At 33.2% G+C, this 23,038-nt stretch overlaps 1 protein-coding gene across 3 annotated transcripts in view; it reads right to left on the reverse strand.

Annotated features, from left to right (window-relative positions):
- Positions 1-9,044: 9,044 nt before the first annotated feature.
- The window catches only part of LOC115882069 (forkhead box protein O), a 234,500-nt gene continuing 220,506 nt past the window's right edge, over positions 9,045-23,038 (reverse strand). The window contains exon 10 of one of the 3 annotated variants that reach the window (XM_030899896.1): positions 9,045-9,287. The gene's annotated coding sequence lies outside the window, so the exon portion shown is untranslated. Of the gene's footprint in view, positions 9,292-23,038 lie in introns of all 3 variants that reach the window. The other 2 variants (XM_030899895.1, XM_030899897.1) reach the window with 2 other exon arrangements.

The raw sequence follows: 23,038 nt of genomic DNA on the forward strand, positions 1-23,038 counted from the left end.
ATTTTATTAATCACAGTTATCGAGACAATTATTATTAATAAAATTAAAATAAAAATAATATTAATAAATTATATATTTTACATAATTTATTATTAAATATTGTTACTATTAGTCCAACCTACAGCAATTTGAAATAAAAAAAATGATATTTAAGAATTAAGAAAATTATAATAAATCGAAAAATTATTAAGACTTTACCACCCTGTAGCTACAAAATATGTTGATATGAAAAATAAATCTTATTTTTACGTGAGGAATATTTCCACGAGAGATGCCAGATGTTTTTTGAAACACCCTGTATTTCCAGTATAATAATGGCCCAATTTAGGTTTAATAAATTAAAATTATTAATTCAGTAGCGTCGTCGCAGGGAACACTTTATCGAAAATAAAATAATAACAAAAAAAAATGTAAGTGTTAGTAGTTACGTCCTGTATCTTTGACACTATAGGCACTTCCGAGGGAAACCTTTGGATGATATGGCAACATGGCAGATGACGCAGCACTCAACCCTCTAAGAAACGAGCTGGAGGGATGAATTATAATACTTTAATATCTGTACGCTAATGGGCGCGTTTCGCCTTAAGCCCATGATGGTGGAAGAAAAATTCAAGAATTTTTTAATCGTCTACCCCCTCGTATATACGGGCCGCTATAGAAAAAGGTGGAAATTAATAGATGCATAGTCTAAAAGGATCATTAGGCCTTCTCAGATTTTTCTACGGACGGGGGATATATTATAGGCCCGCTCCGTGATGGATTTTCCATTGTGGACGTGAAAAGATCCAAAATTGAGGGTCTAAGAATGCTAAGAATTAATTTTATCCTCGATTTTCCCGATCGTAAATTCATTTTTTATGTTTTTGCTTTTCACGATAATTTCAGTTTAGTCAAATTAGTCTCTAATGACCAAAAAATGCTTTAAAGTAACATTACAATATTATTTTAGTCCTCTGTGTATTTTTTCAAGTGAAGAATACACGAAGTATTTGTTTTGAATATTATAGTTAACACAATTAAATAAACATAAGTGAAAAATAAAAACAAATAAAAAATAATCGTAATATACAGAAAGTTTGATGCTTTTTGGTTTTACCTCGTTAAGTAATTATTGTTATCAAGTAATAGTTAATGACATTTTAACAAAACGTCAACGGTTTTTATAGACGTATCTGTTGAAAAAAAACTAAAGTTTTCTTGAATAGTTGTATTTAAATATTTTAAATAGTTTTTTGTTTGTTCTATTTTCTGCTTCCGACGCGAGATATACTTCCCGAAACTTTTATCATATTTTTGTCCATTAGGCAAATTTGTTTATTTGTTTTTTTTTAATTTATTTTTTCTTTATTTGTTTTTTATTTTTTAAGTTGGTCTCCTTTGCATTAACGCAGTAGTGTTTACAAAAAATAACTATTTTATTTTTATAGATTTTCTTAAGGTAGTATCAGACAGCTACTTTTGCGCAGCACATTAAAAAACTGCACAACTTGATCTGCTGCAGGTGTGAATATCTAGGCAACCTGCAACGTTGCGATCGCAGCACCGCAGCTTGGTTGCGTAGGCTACTTTTTTGTTGCGCGCAGTTTAAGAAACGCAGTGTGTGAACAGTTATTGAGAAAGGTTGCAAGGTGCAGCAAAAGATTACTTACCCAGTTTCAACTGATTATAATCAGTTGAAACTTTTACTGCGGACATCGGTGCAGTATTCTGTTGGTATGCCCGAAATGTATACACTTTTTTTCAGTTAACTCCAGAATTTATATGTAGGTATTTAGTAAAGAATTAACCGACAAATTGCGATGTCGTCGAAGTCAAAACAAGCGATTTGGAACAGAGAACAAGTAACAAGTAAAATGTTCAAATGACTTAATTACCATTAAATCTTGGTGGGATTCGAACCTCCTGAGTCTCAACATTTCTAAAACTAAAGCTTTGTCGTATAAAAACTCGTTGCGGCCTTTTGTACTTAACAACACCACCATTGACGTCGTAAAATCTGTAAAATTCTTAGGGCTTGTTGTGGACAATTCTCTGAAATGGGACATACATATCGAAGCTTTGTCGAAAAAATTGAGCCCTGCCTGTTTTGCATTAAGGTCTGTTTCTAAGGAGCTTAACTTGTCAGTGGCTAGAACTGTTTATCATGCACTTTTTGAGTCGCACCTCAGGTATGCCCTTCCATTCTGGGGTACGTGTTGTGCGACTCAATTTGACCGCATTTTCAAGCTCCAGAAGAGAGCTGTTCGATATTCACTGGGACTAAACAGCAGAACTCATTGCCGGGACTTTTTTAAAGAATTAAAAATATTGACTCTTCCTTCCTTATTTATATTTGAATCCGTTTGCCTAATACGTAAACATGTATCAGCTTCTCAAGAAAGGCCATCTCACACTTATCCACTCAGGATCAGGAACGCGGAGCAAGATCTTTATCTACCTACCCCACGCTCAGAGTTGGTTAAAAGTTCAATATTATACAACTCGAAAAAAATGCACAATCACCTGCCATTTGAAATCAAATCCATAACATCATTTTTTTTTTCATTTCGCAAAGCATTGAACTCTTATTTACTAGACAAGGCTTTCTACGCCGTAAATGAATTATATTTTGAAAATCGAATTTGATCTTGTAAACACTGGTCTGAGTCCACACGGGTCCGCAACATTATTCATCTCTAATGCATGAATACGTGGATAGCATCATACTCTTTCCTTGATCTTTATAAGGTCTAAGTTATGTTAACAAGGAAGGGCAGGATAAACAAGTTATATAGAAACAAACACGTCAAATAATTTTTTCACCATTTTATTTTTGTGAAACAGCAAATATGTGATTTCATATCATATTCATATAATTTCCTTAAAATTAGTATTTAAATAGTAACGAATGAAAAAAAATTGAGGCACCTGACACAGAGGCTCTATCACTGCGCGCAGTGGCGTACGCGATACAAGGGACCCCTCACAGCTCAATCCCGTCATTTATTTACTTATACCTAATCTACCCTCGCAACTACCAACGTTTTTTAGCATTAATTTTTTTACAATAACAAGATTCGCGTACGCCACTGTCACTGTGTTACCAGAAGAACCAAAAGATTTTTTTTTGTTCGGTTCTTGTATGTTATCATGAATTTTAAGTTAAAAAATCTAATTATATTTATTTAAATTTCTTTTAATGTTGTTCACAATCTTAAATAAAAATTTTTAACAGCAATTGACGTTCTTTGTGTCAATAATATATATCGACAATAATAATAGTTTTGTAAAAATTTAATTGACAAAAGTTTGTTTATAGTCCTTTCATTTCTCTATAACCAATGTATATTGTCTAAATTATGGTAAGCTAATAAAAAAAACGTTACAAAATATATCGCCCCATGTTCAACAAAAGTTACAACAATGATATTTACATCGTCTTTCTTTTTTCCATACTATACGGGGTGTCTGAAAATAAAAAAAAAATTTTCTCTAATTTTCAATTTTAAACAACTACTTACGATGACAAGCATAACATTACGTCTGAGAAGAATCCTTTATCATCAAAACACCCCGTATATACACATGTAGACATTTAGGTACGACTTGTGACATTCACAAATTTCTTTTAATCAAGTTCAAACTTGCGGGAAGTTTGAATTTGATCAAGTTAGTTTATTTCTTTGTTATGTCTTTGTTCGACAGACAGAGGTATACTTGACATAGAACATGTAACATTAACTGTGAAAAAAAACTTATATGGCTTTGACAGTTACTACAATAGTTATTTCCTTAACGTTTTTTTTTTCGCAAAAAAAACAAAACAAATTTTTGCGAAAAAAAAATTATGTAGGCACAGTATGTCCCGGATCGTTTTACAACAGGAAAAATTTTCTTATTATTAATATTTTGAGGAAATTTTTTGCTTGTTTTAAAATCATACATCCCTTTTATACTTCCCCAAATGTCCATAGCGTTTTTTTGACATAATGTTCATTTGACATAATTGTCAACTTGTCAATGAGAAATAGTAATAAAATGTTTTTTTTTTCAAACGTCACAAAAATATTAATTTTTGCGACGTGATTGACAATATAAAAAGTAATTTTAACGCCTAGGCATAAGAGTACGAAAATATATTATTAAACTGACATGAAGTGTCAAATTCAACGAGCGTAATCATAGTTTTCTGATATATAATTACATACAAGATATGACTTTTAAACTTTTTTATATTATTTAGAACGTTTGAAATTGTTTAAAAAAATATTTCTGGCGTTTAAAAAAAAATAGCATGTTCTATTCGGAGTAAAAATGACTTTTTGTGCCTCGGTTGTATGTCAAAGGTACAGACTCGCCACAGTCTCAAATCTGGTGGTGGTTTATACTTCTGTAAACGATCATTTCGAAAAGTATAATTTCAGAACAACCAAAAATTTTTACAAAAAATGCATTTTTCTCAAAATCTTAATAATAAAAAAGTTTTTTTTTCTTCTTGTAAAGACAGTCCGGGGACACACTGTATAATGCCTAGAACAAGATGTGCTTTATCTTCATTCATAAACTTAAAAAAGTTCCAAAGTACATCTTGGGCATTATTTTTTTTTTACTTTAATAGACATCTATAATATATTTTTTTTAATTTCCCTATACAAGTAAAACAAAAAATTAAACTCCTAAAATGAAATGAAAAATAATAATAAAAAGAAAACTATATAAAAAAATAACGGCGAACATTATTATTATTATGTATGACCAGTACCTTAATGACGAGATGCGGATTTATTACGTATTAATTACACTAGATAATATTATTTTTATAAAAAATATTAAAAATAAAACAACAAAATGATAATAATAATAATATTAAACAAAGGGGAGGCTCACAGACCTACACAGAGGCACCTAAAGCTAAAAAATGTATATGTACAATATTTATTTTTCCTTTTTATCGACTCAAAAAATAATTAATTACTTAATAATAAAAAAGGTAGAATAGATACACACAGTTCTGGCTTTTTCGATAACACCGTATATTACAAGGATTACACGGGGCTATTTAAAAGTATGCTACATTTTTCGTGCTTTTGAAAAAATGTCAATTAACATTTTACCAACATAATAAAGTTTTTTCTTTTTTTATTAAAGCCTTTAATTTTGAAGTTACAAAAATAAAATATTCAAAAAGTGTAACAGGTTAAAAAATAATCAAACCAATTTAAAAAAGAACTAAATTTAGGTAAAAAAAAAACAAAATTGTGAACGTAGAACGATAATAATCGGATCGGAGGATAAAATAGTAGACAAGGCCAACAAAAAAGTTTAAGTGCCTTACAACCAAGAACGATAAGCTAAAAGGATTGCTCATCCTCATAAGACGTACGTTCGCGTCTTCCCGCGCTTCAGCACAGTTGTGACGTCATTGTAGTCCCTGTCATGATAGTTTGTATTATTGGTTGCCTATGGTAAACGTATAAAAATAACAGCTGAGAAATGTTGAGTTCATTATTTTGTCGATTTTAAATACGAAAAAGGTGTTTTTAAAGTTTTTAGAGTTATAGAATGTATAAATACGTTCATTTTGTGTTGTGGATTGTGACTAAGTGCCTACGATATTGTTTATTAATAATTTTAAAGCAAAATATGGAAGTACTCTAAAAAGGATGCCTGCAGAAGGTGATGCTGGGAACTGCTGTTCTTAAAAATGCATTATCCGAGTATTTAATACGATTTATACAGTTAATTTTCTATATTGCATACATATAAGGTGTTTAAATAAACAAACTAAATAATGACTGTTTTGCATACGGCAACCAATAATACACACACTATCATGACAAGGACTACAATGACGTCACAAAGCGAGGAGTTTTCGCATGTACCTGGCAGACACTTTCAGCTGAATGGGCAGTCCTATTAGTTTAACTGTTCTTGCCTTACAACCACCTAACCAGTGTTCACTTTTATAAAAAGTTTTATTAAAATGACGAATACACGATTTTAATTTAGTTTTAATATTCAAAATATATGCTTTGGCGGTCCTTCTTCAATATTTTTTAATTTTTCTGAATACACCATAGAACTGAAGGATGATTGCAAAAATTTAAATATTAAAATAACAAATATAAAAATAATTAACCAAAGAATATACAATTTTGAGGCTTGTAGAAAAATGTAGCATAATTTTTACACCCAATATGCGAATTTACCTATTTACTTATTAAAAAACAGTCAAAAAAGCCAATTTTCGTTGTTTCGAGATTAACTAGCAAACGGCAAAGCACCAAACTGCCCCGTTTGTATTTTTTCTAGCTGAAAAAGTCCCTTAAATTATAAAATAAAAAAGAAAAAATATATTACAATTAGCTTACTTCCCTGCATGTGATTTTGGTCGTCGTGATTAACGAAAAACGAAGGCCATTCTTAATTCAGTTAATTAATATAGTTAATTTAGCTACTGACAGTTCGACCGCATCGCCGGCAAGTTCAAAATGTAACGCGCAAATGTACATAAAGTGTCTCACAGCCCTGCCAGACAACGTTGCCAAAGCCAGCGATAAGTATTCAGAAAATTTCTCTATATAAAAACGATAAATACCAAATAAAACTTGAGGAATCAGCAAAGCAAAAACAGAAAATAACGAAAGAAATAAAAGAGAAGCAATAATCAGCTGACACACAGTCTTAATACGCATGTCAGTTCTTTTGTTTCTTGCTTTTAGGCTGGTAATCTCCGTTCAGAATACAGTTCATGAACGATTACAATTCTGGTTGGAACGCATTTCCTCTACAGCGCAGAAGCGTAAGCGTAACAAGAACTGTTCATCTGCTATGTTGGAACAAACCTAATATGTATATAAAATGCAAGAGATTATTTTTATTAAACTTTTATTATTAAATATCATATTATTGACTCTTTAGGAAAAAGTGGCTTGTTGCTCTAGTCGATTAGGAACTAATTATTCCATTAAGATTATTCAATTCTTAGACCATGTATATTCTAAATAGACACTCTTAATGCTAGTGACTAAAAATACAAGAACCAATAACACCAGAAATAAAATTGTTACCGGATGTCGCCAAAGCTATTTTGCTAGTTACTGAAAAAAAGCATTAAAACGTTGAAAAAAAGTGCAAAACTAGTATATCAAAAAGATAGTTATCAAATTCAATAAAAAAGCTAAAAAATAATAGATTGCAGAAAATTAATTGTTTGTTTAGGTACCTAGAAACATAATTCCTGGCTCTTTCTTTTTACTGCGGTTTTAAGACTTGAAAGCTGAACAAATCACCACTGTAATAAACTTTATACAAAGTTTACTACACCCAACAAACTAATAAAAATCGCAAAAATTGTACCTGGTGTCACCACCTCTGTTTGGCACCAAAAAAATGGTGTCCTATATGCACATTAAACGTCAATGTATTATTTACTCGTTGCTTATTGCATGCAGTCTTTAATTTGAAGTAATAAAGTCACTATTTTTGTGCGTGTGTCTCTCATAGATTTAGATTTAGTTAAATCAGCTTAGTACCTCCTTTATTCACATGTAATATACCAAAATAATAATATATTTTGGTACTCACTTTATTTTCAAGTAGCTAAGTTCAAAAAATGTCCTCAATGATGTTGAGTACTCGATAATAACAATAAAGCAGCGTGTCTACCCATTTTCATGGCCAAGAATTTATTTTTATATATTATTATCTAGATAGCTTCTTAGTCAACAGCCTCTTTCATTTTTGATGTTCCTTGTTTTTGAAACTACGGAGTGAGTGCGTACAGTGTTGCCAGATGCGACGGGTCGAACCGTTGAACACCGCTTTTTCTATCATTATTTATTTAGTTTTACATTTTGTTTATTTCTCTTAACTATAACTTAAGATTTATATGTTAAATGAAATGGCACAGAGCAAAAATTGAACAGTACTTCATATCGTTTCAGTTATTTTCATATACAGGATGACACAAAAATAGAAAATATTAAAATATACTTTATTTTAAATAGTTTTTAATTTATTTTTTTGTGGATTACAAAAAATGTTACTGGGCACAGAATAAAAATATATACATGTTTATATAAAATTATCTACTAAGATAGGTCATCCTGTATATACAAAAAACTTGTCAGCTGGTTATTAAATAGTTTTTACATTTAAGAATTTACACTATGTATTTATCATAATTGTCTTAGTCCAAAAAATAGTAGTCAGGCATTTAACTGTCAGATATATCTTTGAAAAAAAAGTTTTTAGTACTTTTTATGTAAAAAATCTTTGAAATATCCTTAGTAAAATTTGTTACTGTAAATAATTATTAATGATGAAAAAATTGAATACACTAATGAAAAATATTAATGTAAAAACAATTAAAACGCTTTCTGAGAATCCATTTTTTCTAGACTGCGTACGTCACATCATATTTTATTTGCTACTATTTCTTATATATGTATATTGAATAATGTAAAGCTGGAAGCAGCTCATTACGTTATTACATTTTGCACTATCCTGTGTATAACGATCCTATTATAAATGTACCGAATCGAGTACAAAAATTCCCTAAAAGCACACATCCCTGGGCTGGAAAATATATATTATGTATGTATATTTTATCAATTGATTTACATAAATATATGTATAAGACTATGATTTATGCGTTTAAGCTATACCGTAGATATATCCGTACTATTTACAAAAAAACATGTATACAAATTATTATGAGCATAAAACCACGAGATCATTTTGTAGAATACAGGATGAGTCTTAAATAAGTGCAAATAATTTTAGGGGTAGTATATCTCAACACCCCGAAACATAGTTGTTTTGAATTTTGTTTAATTTTGAGTTAAAAAATATAATATCTTAAATTAAATTTACAAAGGTTCTTAAAATTTAGGCGAAAAATCAGTAAAATAACTCAGTTTTTTTGGACTTATTTGAAAAACCGTAAAGAAAAAAATATGTTTCTTTTATCGAGATCTACCAGCCCTGAAAATATTTGCACTTATTCAAGAATCACCCTGTATAACGCGGACAGTAGCCATTCGTAGAGGTCTTGTCCTTTGTTTTTTTTGTTACATTTGTAATTGTTGTTTCTTTCTTCTTTTGGCTTAGTTCGCTATAGAGGAATATACCTTTTTGTTCTTGATGCTCTACGAATTGCTACGATTATACATATACCGATCGACTGTTATATTTTTGCAGTAAAAAACAACTAACAATACGATTTAGTTATGGTTGGCTTCGGTTGTTTTTTTTTTCTTCTTAATAGCGGTGACACAGTAGCAATTTACTTCTTCTAGGTTGATCTATCTGAAACAAAAAGAAAAAAATATTTAGTGGCAGAATTTGCATAGGCGTGCGGATTCTTTATTTATTTAAACGATTTAAAATAAACAGTGGATGGACATTTTATTTGAAATTATTATAGTCGTAGTCATTTTTGTATTTGTAATGAACTGACGATGAAAAAAAACACCACACCGCCCTGTTGTGATCTTCCTGGGGAGTGCACATGATTTTAGTTTTATCGATGTTCAGCTTAAGTCCCAAAGCCTCGTATGCCCAGGTATATGTGTTCAACATTTCTTGCAATTGCTGTAACGTATTGCTGTAACGTAACGAGCACAGTCATCAGCGTATTGAAGTTCTATGATGAATTTTGTACGTGTTTTTGCCCTAATTTTTTTTTGATGTTGAACAGACCGCTGTCGTATCTGTATCTAATGCCCAAACCTCTCTCCTGCAGTTTGCTGTCCACTATAATGGAGAGCGGTGTCATGAATATATGTTGAATAGGAGAGGCGCTAAGACACATCCCTGGCTAACTCCTGTGTTTGTTAGGCCCGGTTGTACCAAAATAAATTGAACGAGAGTTCAACTGATCTGTTGGTCAAAGTTGAACTTGGATTGCGTTGCATCAACTCGCGTTCAGTAGAACGTCGATCAATATTTAGTTTCTTATGTTGGTATTGAATTTCACAGTAACTTTTGGAGTTTTTATATAAGTTGGCGTAAATGCTTTTAAAAGTTTGTTTTGGCGGGTTCTCCCAAAATATAAATTATGGTACCTTTTTTCCTTTCTGGTGCCATAAAATACGATTTTTTAATACCTGTTCGCGGCTGACCGATTCGTTCATTTACTTTTTAGAAGTTCTAGCTAGTACATCTGTACATCATACCTTATTTTTTATATTATATTATTATATAAAGTGAAATCTATATTTAGAGGGTATGTAAGGGGTTTAACAAAAAAATTAACAGATTGGAGTAATTCAAAAATTGAACTCGCTGAGCTTCAAAAGAAATGTTTCCTAGAGCAGCACAATTTAAAAATGTCTCAAATGCAGGAAAAGCGTGAAGTCTTTATAAGGCAGCAAGAAAGGGAGCATGATAAGAGAATTCAATTTTTAAAATTTAGCAAGGAACTAATAAAAAAAATAATTGACCAATAAATACTCTGTAAATATATAATTATTAAAAAATATTATATAAACACTTAACACACAATATAAATATATGAATTTTGAAAATATGCATAGTTTTCTTTTACATATTACATATCTAGTACAAACAACAAGTATACTGAATTGTTGTGTAATTATTGCTATTTAATTATCTACTTATAATTAGAATTATCAAAAATATAAAAATAATCCTATACATACAATAAAAAATATTATATACATAAATCAAAATATACACAAAAGTATGTAATGGTAATTTATTTTATGGTAATTATAATCACAATTTAATTAATTAACAAGTTATTTTGACTTTAAAACATTAAGACATTTTAAGAGTGTTTTAGTAAAATAATATTGAAACATTTTCTAGACGTAAATAATTAGTTCTAGATGTAAATAATTAATACTCAGCAATATATTCTATATCGTAAAATAACATATTTACAGTGATTCAAAATATTCATTAATTAAACTATATCTAACACTATTATTTATACCACCCAAGTCATTTGGAACATGCTTCCTATATTATTTCCGCTTCAATTTTTTAATTGATGTAATATTTCTCCTCATGATGCGAAAAGAAAATCTTTTCGTTAGCACAGCAAGAACAAACGATATGTTGGCTTGCTTTCAGATTAGTTACATTTTTCCATAGATATCCTCATGTCAGTTACTAATGGTGTTGGATCTGCAAATTGACACTATGTTATGAAGAACAGCAGCGGAAACCACTATTGCTTCTACTTTATCAATATTTAAACGGATTCCTGTCGCTAATATAGGAAATCTTCTTTTTAGTACACCAAAACACCTTTCTATTGGGTTTCTTGTTCTTATCTGAGTTTCGTTAAATAAGTTTTCAGCCCTCGTTGTTGGATTCGCCAAAGGGGTTATTAGGTATAGTTTTACTCCATACCCACTGTCCCCTAGTAATAAATTATTTCCATATACTCCATTTTCAAACTCAGCCTTTCCTCTAGAATTTCTAAAAATCATTGAATCGTGTGTAGCACCAGGCCATCTACACACAATGTTAGATATTTTCAAATCGCTATCACAAATTGCTTGAACATTAAATGAAAAAAATCCTTTCCTTTTGCGGTAATTCTCTGCATTTGCCCCTCCAGGAGATTGTATCTTCACATGGGTACAATCAACTGCTCCTATGCATCTTGGAAAGTAACAAATATTATAAAATCCTTGTGCCTTTGAATTTCTATCTTCCACTCCCATTGGCATTTTAATAAAGTCCTTGCTTAAATATGCTATAGCTATAGTGTCATCCTGTATATGCTATAGCTTCTTAGGAAGAAATTGCTCAGTGATCCATGATGTGACACTCTTGACTTGTTGTTGTTATGGAGGCTTTTACACACTGTAAGAAATTTGCTGGGTACTCCAAACTTTTTCATAATTGCCCAAAGTGCATATCTGTTCACAGAGTAACAATGCAACATAAAGTTTAGACTGCTGCTCTTTTACTTTTTCCTGTAGTTGCCGGATGGAGAATATGCAATCGACGGTACCGCGGTTGGTGCGAAAACCCGTTTGCGATTCTGGGAGGATTTTTTCAATATGTGGGTGCAGGCGGTTTGACATAATTTTTGCAAGAATTCGTGGATTTAGCTATAGGTAGAAGGAATTATTGCATCTTAATTCCCGTTAATAATGTCGCAAGGGAGTTATGACGTTATGGTTAGCGTAAACTAAGCGATATAAGCTTATTTACAAAGAAATAAATATTTTTGATGTCAATCAATAGGTGTTCTTCGAGACAAAGATACGTTAATGGATTTAAAAGATGGTTAAGCTCTCTGCTGCCGATAAGGTCAAGGAAACTTCTTCCTTTATTAAGATCTATTGGACATTTTAATTGGCGCGGTGTCTAGAGTCCTGGATTTATACCCTGACAGGATCCGGAAACGGGGGAAATTAACAGTCTGTCCGTTTCCCTTAATTCCCGCAGTTAACAGTTGGGGTTTCCCATCAGAGATAATTGGCAAAAGGGCTGTTAGTAAATTAGTCTCCTTTTAACAGGTTTTTGTCTGTACGTTCTAATCGGTCTTCTTAGTATCTTGTAGGAGGGGAAACCAGTAGATATATCATTATCATTATTATAGATTTTTATCAGGTTGATTAGAATAATGCAACATTTGTGTGGTTTTATAATGGGATCGGATGACAAAATACAGGGTGGTCCGAACTGTATTCCGGAAACTTCGGCAGCATATTCTGCAGATAAAAATAAGTAAAAAAGTTCTTATAAATGTATGTCATAAAACGCTTATTTTCGGAGATACAAGGTGTAGATGTTTCATTTTTATTTCGATTTTTTCCAAATAATTTTTGAAGTAACGTCAATATTTGGATGAAAATTGCCCAAGCAGCATTTGGACGTCGGGACAACGTTGTGTCACGCGATCAAACGTCGGGGCGCAACGTCGGCACAACTTCCTGCCAACCCTAGTCTGCACTAGTTTGGAGAATAATTTTTGGGTCGAAACGACATTGGATACCGACGTTGGCTACAAGCCTAATTTAGTACAAACTGCAACGTTGTTTAAAATCCTAATTCACAGAAATACAAAACTAATATGGCGTCTAAGTCGCGTTTTATCCTAAATTGGGATAATTATAGTAAAAATATTATTTTTATGATTTATTTAGTAAAATGTGAATAATTTATTCGCAGTCGAAAAAATTGTTTCCGCGTGTTTTTTAGGGTCAAATATTTCAAGTTAATGTATTCAAAAAGCAGGAATTGCTATTTTAGGAACGAAACATTTTCTTATTTAACAACATGGCGGCTTTCACTTTGTTGTTTTGGAGATTAAGATGGAGTAGTTCGAGTAGTCTTCAAAACAGTTAAAACACATGTAGGTGGCGCCTCCTACAAATAGGAGTCATATTGACATCAAAATTAAATTTCTCATGTTAAAAAACTCCCAGACATTAATTTTTATCTAAATTTTGACGTTACTTCAGAAATTATTTGGAAAAAATCGAAATAAAATTGAAACTTCTACACCCTGTATCTCAGAAAGGACATATCAGCATTTTAGGACATACATTTATACGAACTTATTTATTTTTATCTGCAGAATATGCTGCCGAAGTATCCGAAATACAGTTCGAACCACCCTGTATACTAAATTTAGTAAGAAATAAAATTAGCTATGTACCACGGGACTTATAAAGTGTTAACAACCCCATAGGCAATTATTGTCCCTCGGGTCATAGGCCCTATGGGCTATTTTGTGTCCTTACGCCAAATATTCCAACCAAGACACATTGTATACTGACTTTTTACACAAACACGAAAATGAACATTATATTTAAGGCAATATTTTATTTTTCAACCACATTTTCTTGTTTAACCCTTAAGTACTAACACCCCGTCTCACAGACGCAAAGGACTAGCTGGACATAGGACATCTCCCCTCCTCTCCGCTTCTAATTATCATCCAACTATGTAATTTCAATACGAATCAAAACAAGTTAAAGGCCGGCAGGGCAATTTGCGAAAGTGTGTAGTTTTCGAAATATTTTAGTTCAAACTGTCGATGCCGTCTGACAGAGTGTTGGCGTTCACGTAAGTTTTTTTTTTAATTTGTGGAATGAATCAAGCACCTAGTAGCTCAAAACATGTGAAGTATGGCGAGCAAAATTACAAGGATACTCTTCTAAAGTGGTTTGAAGAGACTGACAGCGATAATAGCAAAATAGTGACATTGAATCCGAATGTGGCGAAAATTTTGCTATAGAGAGCAATCATAATTCTGAATTCGAATTAGAAGGTAAAAAACGGTTTTAACTAATATCTAATGGTATGTAGCTGTATATGTTTTGTTATAGATGATGAAAATATGGATGTGAACGATCGGTAGACTAATATCGAAGAAAGTGAAGTGAAAAATTTGTTTGGAATGCGCAAAAAGTGTGTAGGGAAGCCAATACACAAGACACACAAGATTTGTTAGACATAAACAAAATATGTATTTCTTTAATGCGTCTCTCAGACGGTCTGTTAGTATAAGCGCGACTATTTCAATAGGTTAGTACTTAAGGGTTAATATACAGTGCTGGCAACTCTTACTTTTGGGTCGGTATTTACATGTGTGGAAGTAAATCGCATAGAGATCTTATTAAGTCGGAGTGAGACGGTGTGTTGTTGCCGCGTTGTCACATTTCTCCGGTACCCCCTATATAAAGTAAAATCACGATCACAAACCGCTTATTTTTAAAAGACTTTTATTTTCGAAAAGATAATAGATATGAATAAAAAAATAATAATATAAAAGATATGTATAAGAAAGATAATATAAAAGATATGTTTCTGAGCATCTGAAATGGAATTATAAGAATATAGTAAGGGTGTCCACTTTTTTATAACGAGAAAACGCGATAACTCAAGAACTACTTTTTTAGATATTAAAACTTTTTTTTATTTTAAAGTTCGGATATTTTACACAATGTTTAAATAAGAAAAATTCGATAGTCTTGTTTTTTTTCCATTCAAAATTTTAAAAAACCCAGCCATTTACTTTTAGTGCATTGCAATTTTCAGCAATCGTGTAACTTTTTTATTTATAAAGATTTTCACAAACTGTCTGCGAAGAAAATATAGCAGAAATATTAAGAACATTTTTGAAAAAAACTACAATCAATTATTTCTAATGTATTTCGAGATATCGATTTTTGAATTCAGAGTTCTAATAGCGTGACCACTGTCAAACACCAACTCAATTCCACTTATTTTTACCAAAAGTGCAAATGTTTCTAACTTGCACTTAAAAATTTACAAGTTATAGGGAAAATTACAACGACTCGTTAATAAATAAACAGATAAAGTATCACGAGACGTAATTAAATCGTGAAGCTGAACGCATGATGTACATCGTTCCCTAGAATTTTAAGTACTGATTGGGTCGACCGCGACGAATCTGCTATATCCCCTTCCACATCTCTTAGCAATGTGCACAGTTTCTCGGTTTATTTCATACGTTTGGCGACGTTTTTACCGTTCTCTCTTTTTTCAGGTACATTATAAACGTATTATTGTACTCTTCTTACATACGGAAATCTCGACCCAAGACTCACCTTCGCCAGCCCTTAGTATATTTTCGAATCGCTGTAATTACGACAAACAACTTAATTTCAATTTCCAGCCTCGGGGAACAAGAGTAACAAGTAGTTTACTATGAGGATGTTGTTGTTTGCGTCTAATGTACACAACTCGGCAAGTTTCGAGGAAGGAACATTGGCAAGGATCTCTTCTTTATCCACCCCCTCTTACTCTTCCTACCCTCAGTTAAAAAAAACACAAAGTGCCCGCGCCCTTAAGTTCAATAGCAAAATAAACACTTCAACTTGTTGCTCTTTCTGAAAAAGGAAAGTCGGTCGTTCCTTGTTTTGTTTACAATTTTCGGGATGAAGATTCCAGAATAAAATCCGACAAATCTGAAAAGAAGCCCGAATATGTTTGTTTTTATTACGGAGCTTGAAACGAAAGCTTTGTCAACGTCAAAAAGAATTTTTCTGAAGAAGATTTTTTTTGGCATTGGTATTTATCAATAGATCTCGAGGATGGGTAAGTTCTATCCAGTGACATAGTGTCTTCAATAAGTTTATTAAGATATTACCACAGATTAGGTATCCTATAAGTATACAGATAAAAATCTGGTCCCTAATTCGTGGTACGAAAATTTTTTTATGACGATGTGCAAACGAGTCAAATTTCCTGTGCGCGAAAATAAACTCGCGTAAAATAACAATAAACAGCGTAATAGAGAGATATCGCTAAACCGAATAGCGTGCATGGACGTTAATAAGGCCAGGTGTTATTTCCTTTACGTGAGGTGGTATTAACTCTCTTGATTTATAGTTATCGGATCGGAAAGAATTCTGATCGCGTCGCGTTTTCAGTGCTTTATTGTTCAACGTCTGCCAGTCGGTTTAGGGCAACAAGCAACAAATTCTCTTAGAAGGGCTAAGTCGTCATCTGTTGTAAACCTAAGCCTCTATAGGTTCTTTAATATATTGGAAGAGGTGGAATCCATATTTTGGGCCATATTTATTTAATTGAAACTAATCCCAGCTACTTAAATATCAAATTACCTAATTCAAAACAATTAAACATAACCTAAAATAAAAGATCTCGCCGGCCGGCCCCGGTTGTCAAATACCCGCACATGCCCATTTAAGCAATTTTTAAACGTTATTTAGAAATAGCGCTTGGTGGAATTGATCCGCAAATTACGTCAGGCGGTAACGTTATTAGCGGGTGTTGCGTTAAAAATTGACTCGCGCATATCGTAATCATGATAAGGTACGCGTAAATACTGCATGACGCTATTCGGTTTTCCGATATCTCTCTAATAACTGTGCCGGTCAGGCGTTGTGCACAATTTTAGAGGCCATAAGTGGGCGTGCTATGTGCGCAAACTAGTAACCTAACTAGCGCCCGATTCCGAAAATTGGAACCACGTAAAACAATAAAGAAAAAACAAAGTTTATAATCTATGGCTATTGTTCCTATCCTTCGATAGTGTAGATTTCTGCCTTAAGAACGCTAAAGGGTCCAACATAACGGACATCCTGATAAAAAACGGGGACTCTAACGACTCAAACTGGATTATCTCGCCCGGTTTGCGAGACGCCCGCCGGTGTCCCGGTATTTTGGCGCGACGCCACGCAGCTTTCACTTGCTCCATCCCCCCCTACCCCCGTCCGGCCTCACCTTCCGACCCCCTACCGACGCCAGAGCGTCGCCAATTTCGACGGCGGCGTCGCTTCGGTCGGACGCCGCGGCGGAGGTGAAGCCGCCGCTGTTCGATAGCCTGCACGAGACGCAGGAAAGACCGCTCAATTTGTTCTCTTCTTCGTGGAGTCATCCTGGCGATATTACTCTTATTGGGGAGATGTTAGAGAAGGGCGAGGATGCGTTAGGGTGAAATTAGAGCGTTTACAAGGGGTATTAGTGGGAAATAGGATTCAGAACCGGGAATTCGTGGTTCTTTTGAAACATCAAAAAACCGCGACTCGAAATTATTAATTCCCGGTTCTTTCGGTACTTTCGGGATTCGGTAATAATTAAAACATACACTGATAAAAAAGATAGACTTGAACTAAAGTTGTCATCGTTCTTGAAAAAAAAAATTAGTGGCAAGAGAATTTATTTTAGCGTAAAAGAAAATATTTTGCCTGAAGAAAAACTCTCTTCTCAACTCAAGAAAACTGGTTCTCTTGAAAAATTCGAAAATTTCTCTTGAATCTATTTTCATTCAACCAAAAGCAAGTTACTTTGGCCATTTTTCCAATAGCTAAATACTCTTTTGATGAAAAATAATAACGACATGCAAAGACGATGACGAAGGACGGTATATACAATATACAATCAGTCGGCATGGCATAGCATGGCAGTCCGATCAGTCGTACGTCGCATTTCATAGGACGCACATCATAGTACGGACGGGTTTTGTTGCTTGGAATTTTGCATAATTTGCTTTTTAAACGCATATCGTATAACAAATTAGTGATCGTTATTAACATGCATTTGTCATTTTTTATGGATAAATTTTAGGATATATGGATTGTTTAAAGGAGTTTCTGAAAAAATGGAAATTAGAGCATTTATTTGCTATATTTGAAGGTAAGAGACATTTACCTAATGCACCTGTTTAGATAATGCATGTGTGACTATAGATAGATTACAGTTGAGGGTTGGAACCTTTGGTGTTACGCAGCAAAATAAAACACTTAATCACCACAATACACCAAAACACTTTTACTTTTACACTGGACGCGCGTTTCGCTAACCATGTTAGCATCATCGGCAGATGATTATAAACTGCTATTATAACTCCTTCTATCTATAGATAGAATTAGAACATAGGTATCGATTTTTTTATGCAAATACTTAACAAAAATTTTAGAATTTCAAGTCGTCGTATTAAAAAATTCAAAATGTGACCAAAGTTTATAATTTTAATAATCTATTTGCTTTACTTTGATTAATCGTGATGTAACATTTTTTTGTAATTCGTAGAGTGATGAACCACCCCAAAAAATACCAAGGAGTGAAGAAGCAGAGATAACTACTATTGAGGAAAATAATATCTACAGACCAGGAAAACCTAAATTTATCAGAAAATAATATACCTCGTAATATGCCTGTATGTGATGTATAGACTTCTCTTAGATCAAAATAAATTTTAGTTGGGTCAATAATATTCGCTATTGGTTTAAGAAAAGTGTCTATTTAATCAAGAAATGTCCCTTTTCAATCAAGAATTTTTGCATGAATCAAAGAAACTATTGTTCTTGTAGCAAGAACTTCTTTGCATATTAATTTTGGGTCAAGAGTGAAATACTTTGGACAGATAGATTCTTCTCTTCTCTAAAGTAATTTTTTAAAGCTTATGAAAAGATAGTTAATGTTTTAGGCAAAGAAACGTCGTTCTTGGCCCTATTGAAAAGCGCCAATCTTTTGGGTCAAAGTCATATTTATTTCGACTGAGAGATCCTTTTTTTCAGTGTATTATTGTTTGTTACGTGCGAAAGATTTTGATACTTTCTAGCGGTCCAAATCAAAATCTTCTAAATAAGTAGTTATGATATCTCTTACTGTTCTAAGTTATTTTGAAGTTTCTGTAATGTTTATTATTAATTATTGAAGTTTAAATATTTATTTTATTATTTAGTATAATATTGCTCAATTGTTTTAATAGGCATTTGCATCTTTAATTGAAAATGTCATTTTTTTATCTACAACCGTTTAGTTATAACGTTTTTACATCACTATTTTTTTAGTATTTCAGTTACGTTATGAGATTCATAATACAACTAGTTTTTATAATAATGAAAAACAACTACGAACATCTAAATATATTAATTTTTGATACAAATTCCTTCTACTAATTATTATAAATATTAATAACACATTTTTTACACTTCTTCAAAACAATTCCTGCTGCTGATCATGATGACGATGATAATAGTGAAGGTCTAACTGAAATAGATTGGGCTGTTGATCGGTTTGGCTTGCACTCGGGCTGGCATGCTTCCTCAGCGATTCTTGATCCCAAAATGTGCTGCGCAACAATTTTCTTGTTTTCTTTTGATGTATCTATATATCTCTCTGCGACGGAACTACTTCTCCAACCTCCATGACGCTTAACCATTCGTAGATCTGCCAATGTGACAAATGTCATAGTTAAAGATGTTAAATAATCAAAAGTTGGTAGGCAGTTCTTTTAGTTTCAAAGTAAAGGAATTTTTCCAATTTTGATCCACGGTTATTTCCCCTATCCGCCACATGGGGTCGCGTCTGATGGCAGTTTGGAGTTCTCCACACTGATTTTCTCAAAAACCAAAAACTACGAAAACATAGAATATCTCAAAAACTGCGACTTTGACTGATTTTGATGTTATTACAAATTTTGTTGCAAATATTATTCCTAATCTTAAATTGAAAACCGCGTTTCGCTAGCTACTGTAATTTTGTAGTTACGATTATTTTAAATTTTTAACCCCCTCCCATACCCCCTTACCAAACCTCACCCCCACCTAAAATTAATGGCTAGATTCTCGGGTGCCACAGTATTTTTGTGCCAAATTTGGTTAAAATCAGTTTAGCGGTTTTTGAGTTATCGTGTTACAGACGGACAGACGGACAGACAGACAGACACCATGAAAATTGAAATTAAAAAAACTTTTTTTTGCCGATCTTAATAGCCTACCATACCTGTTGGTATGATCGACTAATAATAACGCCACTACAACATATTCCTATAACGCTGCCTAACATTTTTCCATACAGTTAATAAAATATACTAGTTCATTCATTTTACTACCATGCTATCCGATGCTGACTTGGCTGAAGTCCAGAATTGATTGGAAATAATAAAAGGACACTAAATACTGACAATAAAATTCATTCTTTTGTCAGTTAATTACCCAATAAGGAACTATAAGGAAACTTTTAATAGTCTATACCGATATCCCCTACCACTGACCGTAAATATACCTAAGGCAGAAGTCCATTTTGCTAACAAGCGAATAACTGGAAGTAATGGGGTAGCTAGCCAGTGGCGCACTACTTAGAATTTTTTCATTTGTTAGCCTAACCGTCCAAGGTATCTTTAGAATTCTGTGATACAGCCACATCTCGAAAGCTTCTAGTTTGTTAATGGCAGTTGCTTTCGATGTCCAACCTTCCATACCATAAAGGACCACCGACCACACGTAGCACTTATCGAATCTTAATCTAAGGTTTAGGTGAAAATCGGAACATATAAGTACTCTTCGGAGCCTTTTTTTTTCTTTCGAGTCAATTTAACTCACAATTTCCACTTCTACAAGAAAAATTATTTCTCTCGCGTAAACCAACCTTTTCGAAAGCGCGTCTTACAGTATGAATGAAGAAATAACATAGCAGAGAGAGAAAAACGGAATCTGCAGGCAAATCCGAAAAATAAATGTAAATAAACAGAGTTTAATTATGTCTCGTTTCTATTTAGTTCCTTGACTCGAATTGGAAAAAACTTCCTTAGGAGAAATTTTAATTTTTCTGTTTACGGCTCTCCTCGAAAGGGGTTTTCATTTGCCGTAAAAATATGTTATATTAAAAAACTATTTGTGTTTTTCTCAGACCTTTATTAAAGATAAGAGAATTTATTAAAAACGTCGGATTGTTGTTGTTTTCATGTCTCAAGTCTTGCCGGTGTTTCATCTTGTTTGATACGGAATAGTATAAACACAGATTAAGAATCCATTTCACCAGTCCGAAGAAGTAGCAAAATAAGCGTACGGCATTTAACGTTTTATGTAAAACTGGCTAGGTATTTTTACACAAATGAAGAAGGAAATTAAAGATAAAGGATTATATTATATCTGTATTGTAGCACACTTTTAGACAAATTCTTTATTTTTAAGATTTTGATGATCAATCATCAACAAAATATTTCTTACGTTTAGGCTAAATTTTCTCGAAAATAAAGACATAATTTACAATTCCGTTACAATACGGACATAGATTACAGTTTTGTGGTTATAGTAATATATAATTTATATGGTTTTGTAACAAATTGCTCGGTATTTTATGACAAATGCTGAAACTCTGCAAAACTTAATCAAGTCTTAATCAAAGAACGTGTGTTTGGAATTTTGGGCGTGGCTTAACACGACAGGATCGGGCTAAGCCTTGGGCAGATTTCTGAAATATAATAATACCGTGCTGGCAACTGTTATTTTGGGTCGGTATTTACATGTGTGGAAGTAAATCGCATAGGGATCTTATTAGGTCGGAGTGAGAGAAAAGCGACGGTGTGCTGTTGCGGCGTTGCCGGTACGCCTTTCCCTATCAAGTTAAGTAAAATCACGATCGCAAACCGCTTATTTTTAAAAGATTTTTTTTTCGAAAAGATAGGTTTCGAGATATTAAGAAGAGAAGAAATATAGAGAGATACATACGGAAATCTCGACCCAGACTAACCTTTGCCAGCCCTTAGTACAGTTCGTCTGCTGGATCTGTGTCTATGAAAGGAATGCGGACAAAAAACATTTAAATAAACAGCAATATATTTTATACGTCGACTTGACGAGTACGTCACCGCAAATCGCTCCGCCCACTCATTTTATTGGCTACTTGCAAATTTGTCGAATTTTTATTAATGGGACGCGTCGTCTAATTTTTTACGAAAAACATCGAGAGAATATCGTTTCCCCTCTCACGGATACCCCGTAGCCACAGAACGGACAGACGTACTGTATATATTTCCTTCGGCCACACACCCGCTTTACCCGATTCCTGAGAGCGACCCGAAAAAACAGCGTAATAGGCTCTTAAAATATCACAACACAATTCATTTAAATCAAAAACACGTAATAGAAAACTAAAATGTCAAAACGAATAACAATGTCAGGAATTCCAGTTAGTCAACAATGAACTTAAAAGCGCATCCTCGATTACGTAACTAGAAGTTTAAATTGGTCTCGAATATACTTATATTTGCAAATAGTTTCAATCATCATTTACCAAACTCTGGTTCTTTTTCTCGCACTTTAATTTATCAAAAAGAGACGAAATGACACGTCCAATTTGATCTTGACAAGTCGGCATCGCTATGTCATCCTCCAGTGCAATCAATTAGGTCATTGGAGGCAGAGAGCAGTCGATTCCCTCAGATCTTCGTTATAGGATTCGAGAGCCGTTTGTCAAAAGCAGATCGAGTCACTATCGTCGCCGCGAAACGACGTTGTTACCAGTAACGGTTCCTCCTGGGTCCGTATTTATTTATGATGCCGTTTGTTTCTTTTGCCGATAGAGGGGGTGTGGGTAGGGGATATAAAGGGAGAAAAAGGGAGTTGGCTGGACCGGTCTTTCTTTCTTTTTTTTTGTTTCGTCATTCTCCGTTCTATAAATATACATTTGTCGGGGAACGGGTATCGATAAGGCAGAAAAGGATCAATGATATCTGCGGGGGTTAGATAGAATTCTGTGTGTTTCAGTGGCGTAACCTATAGGCGATACCAATTAAATTTTTAGATACGTCATCGAGGACGCGATTTTTAAATTCATTGTTGACAAC

Source organism: Sitophilus oryzae, unplaced genomic scaffold, assembly GCF_002938485.1.
Source record: "Sitophilus oryzae breed Bouriz unplaced genomic scaffold, Soryzae_2.0 scaffold_1745_pilon_pilon, whole genome shotgun sequence".
In the NCBI taxonomy this organism is placed as follows: Eukaryota; Metazoa; Arthropoda; class Insecta; order Coleoptera; family Curculionidae; genus Sitophilus; species Sitophilus oryzae.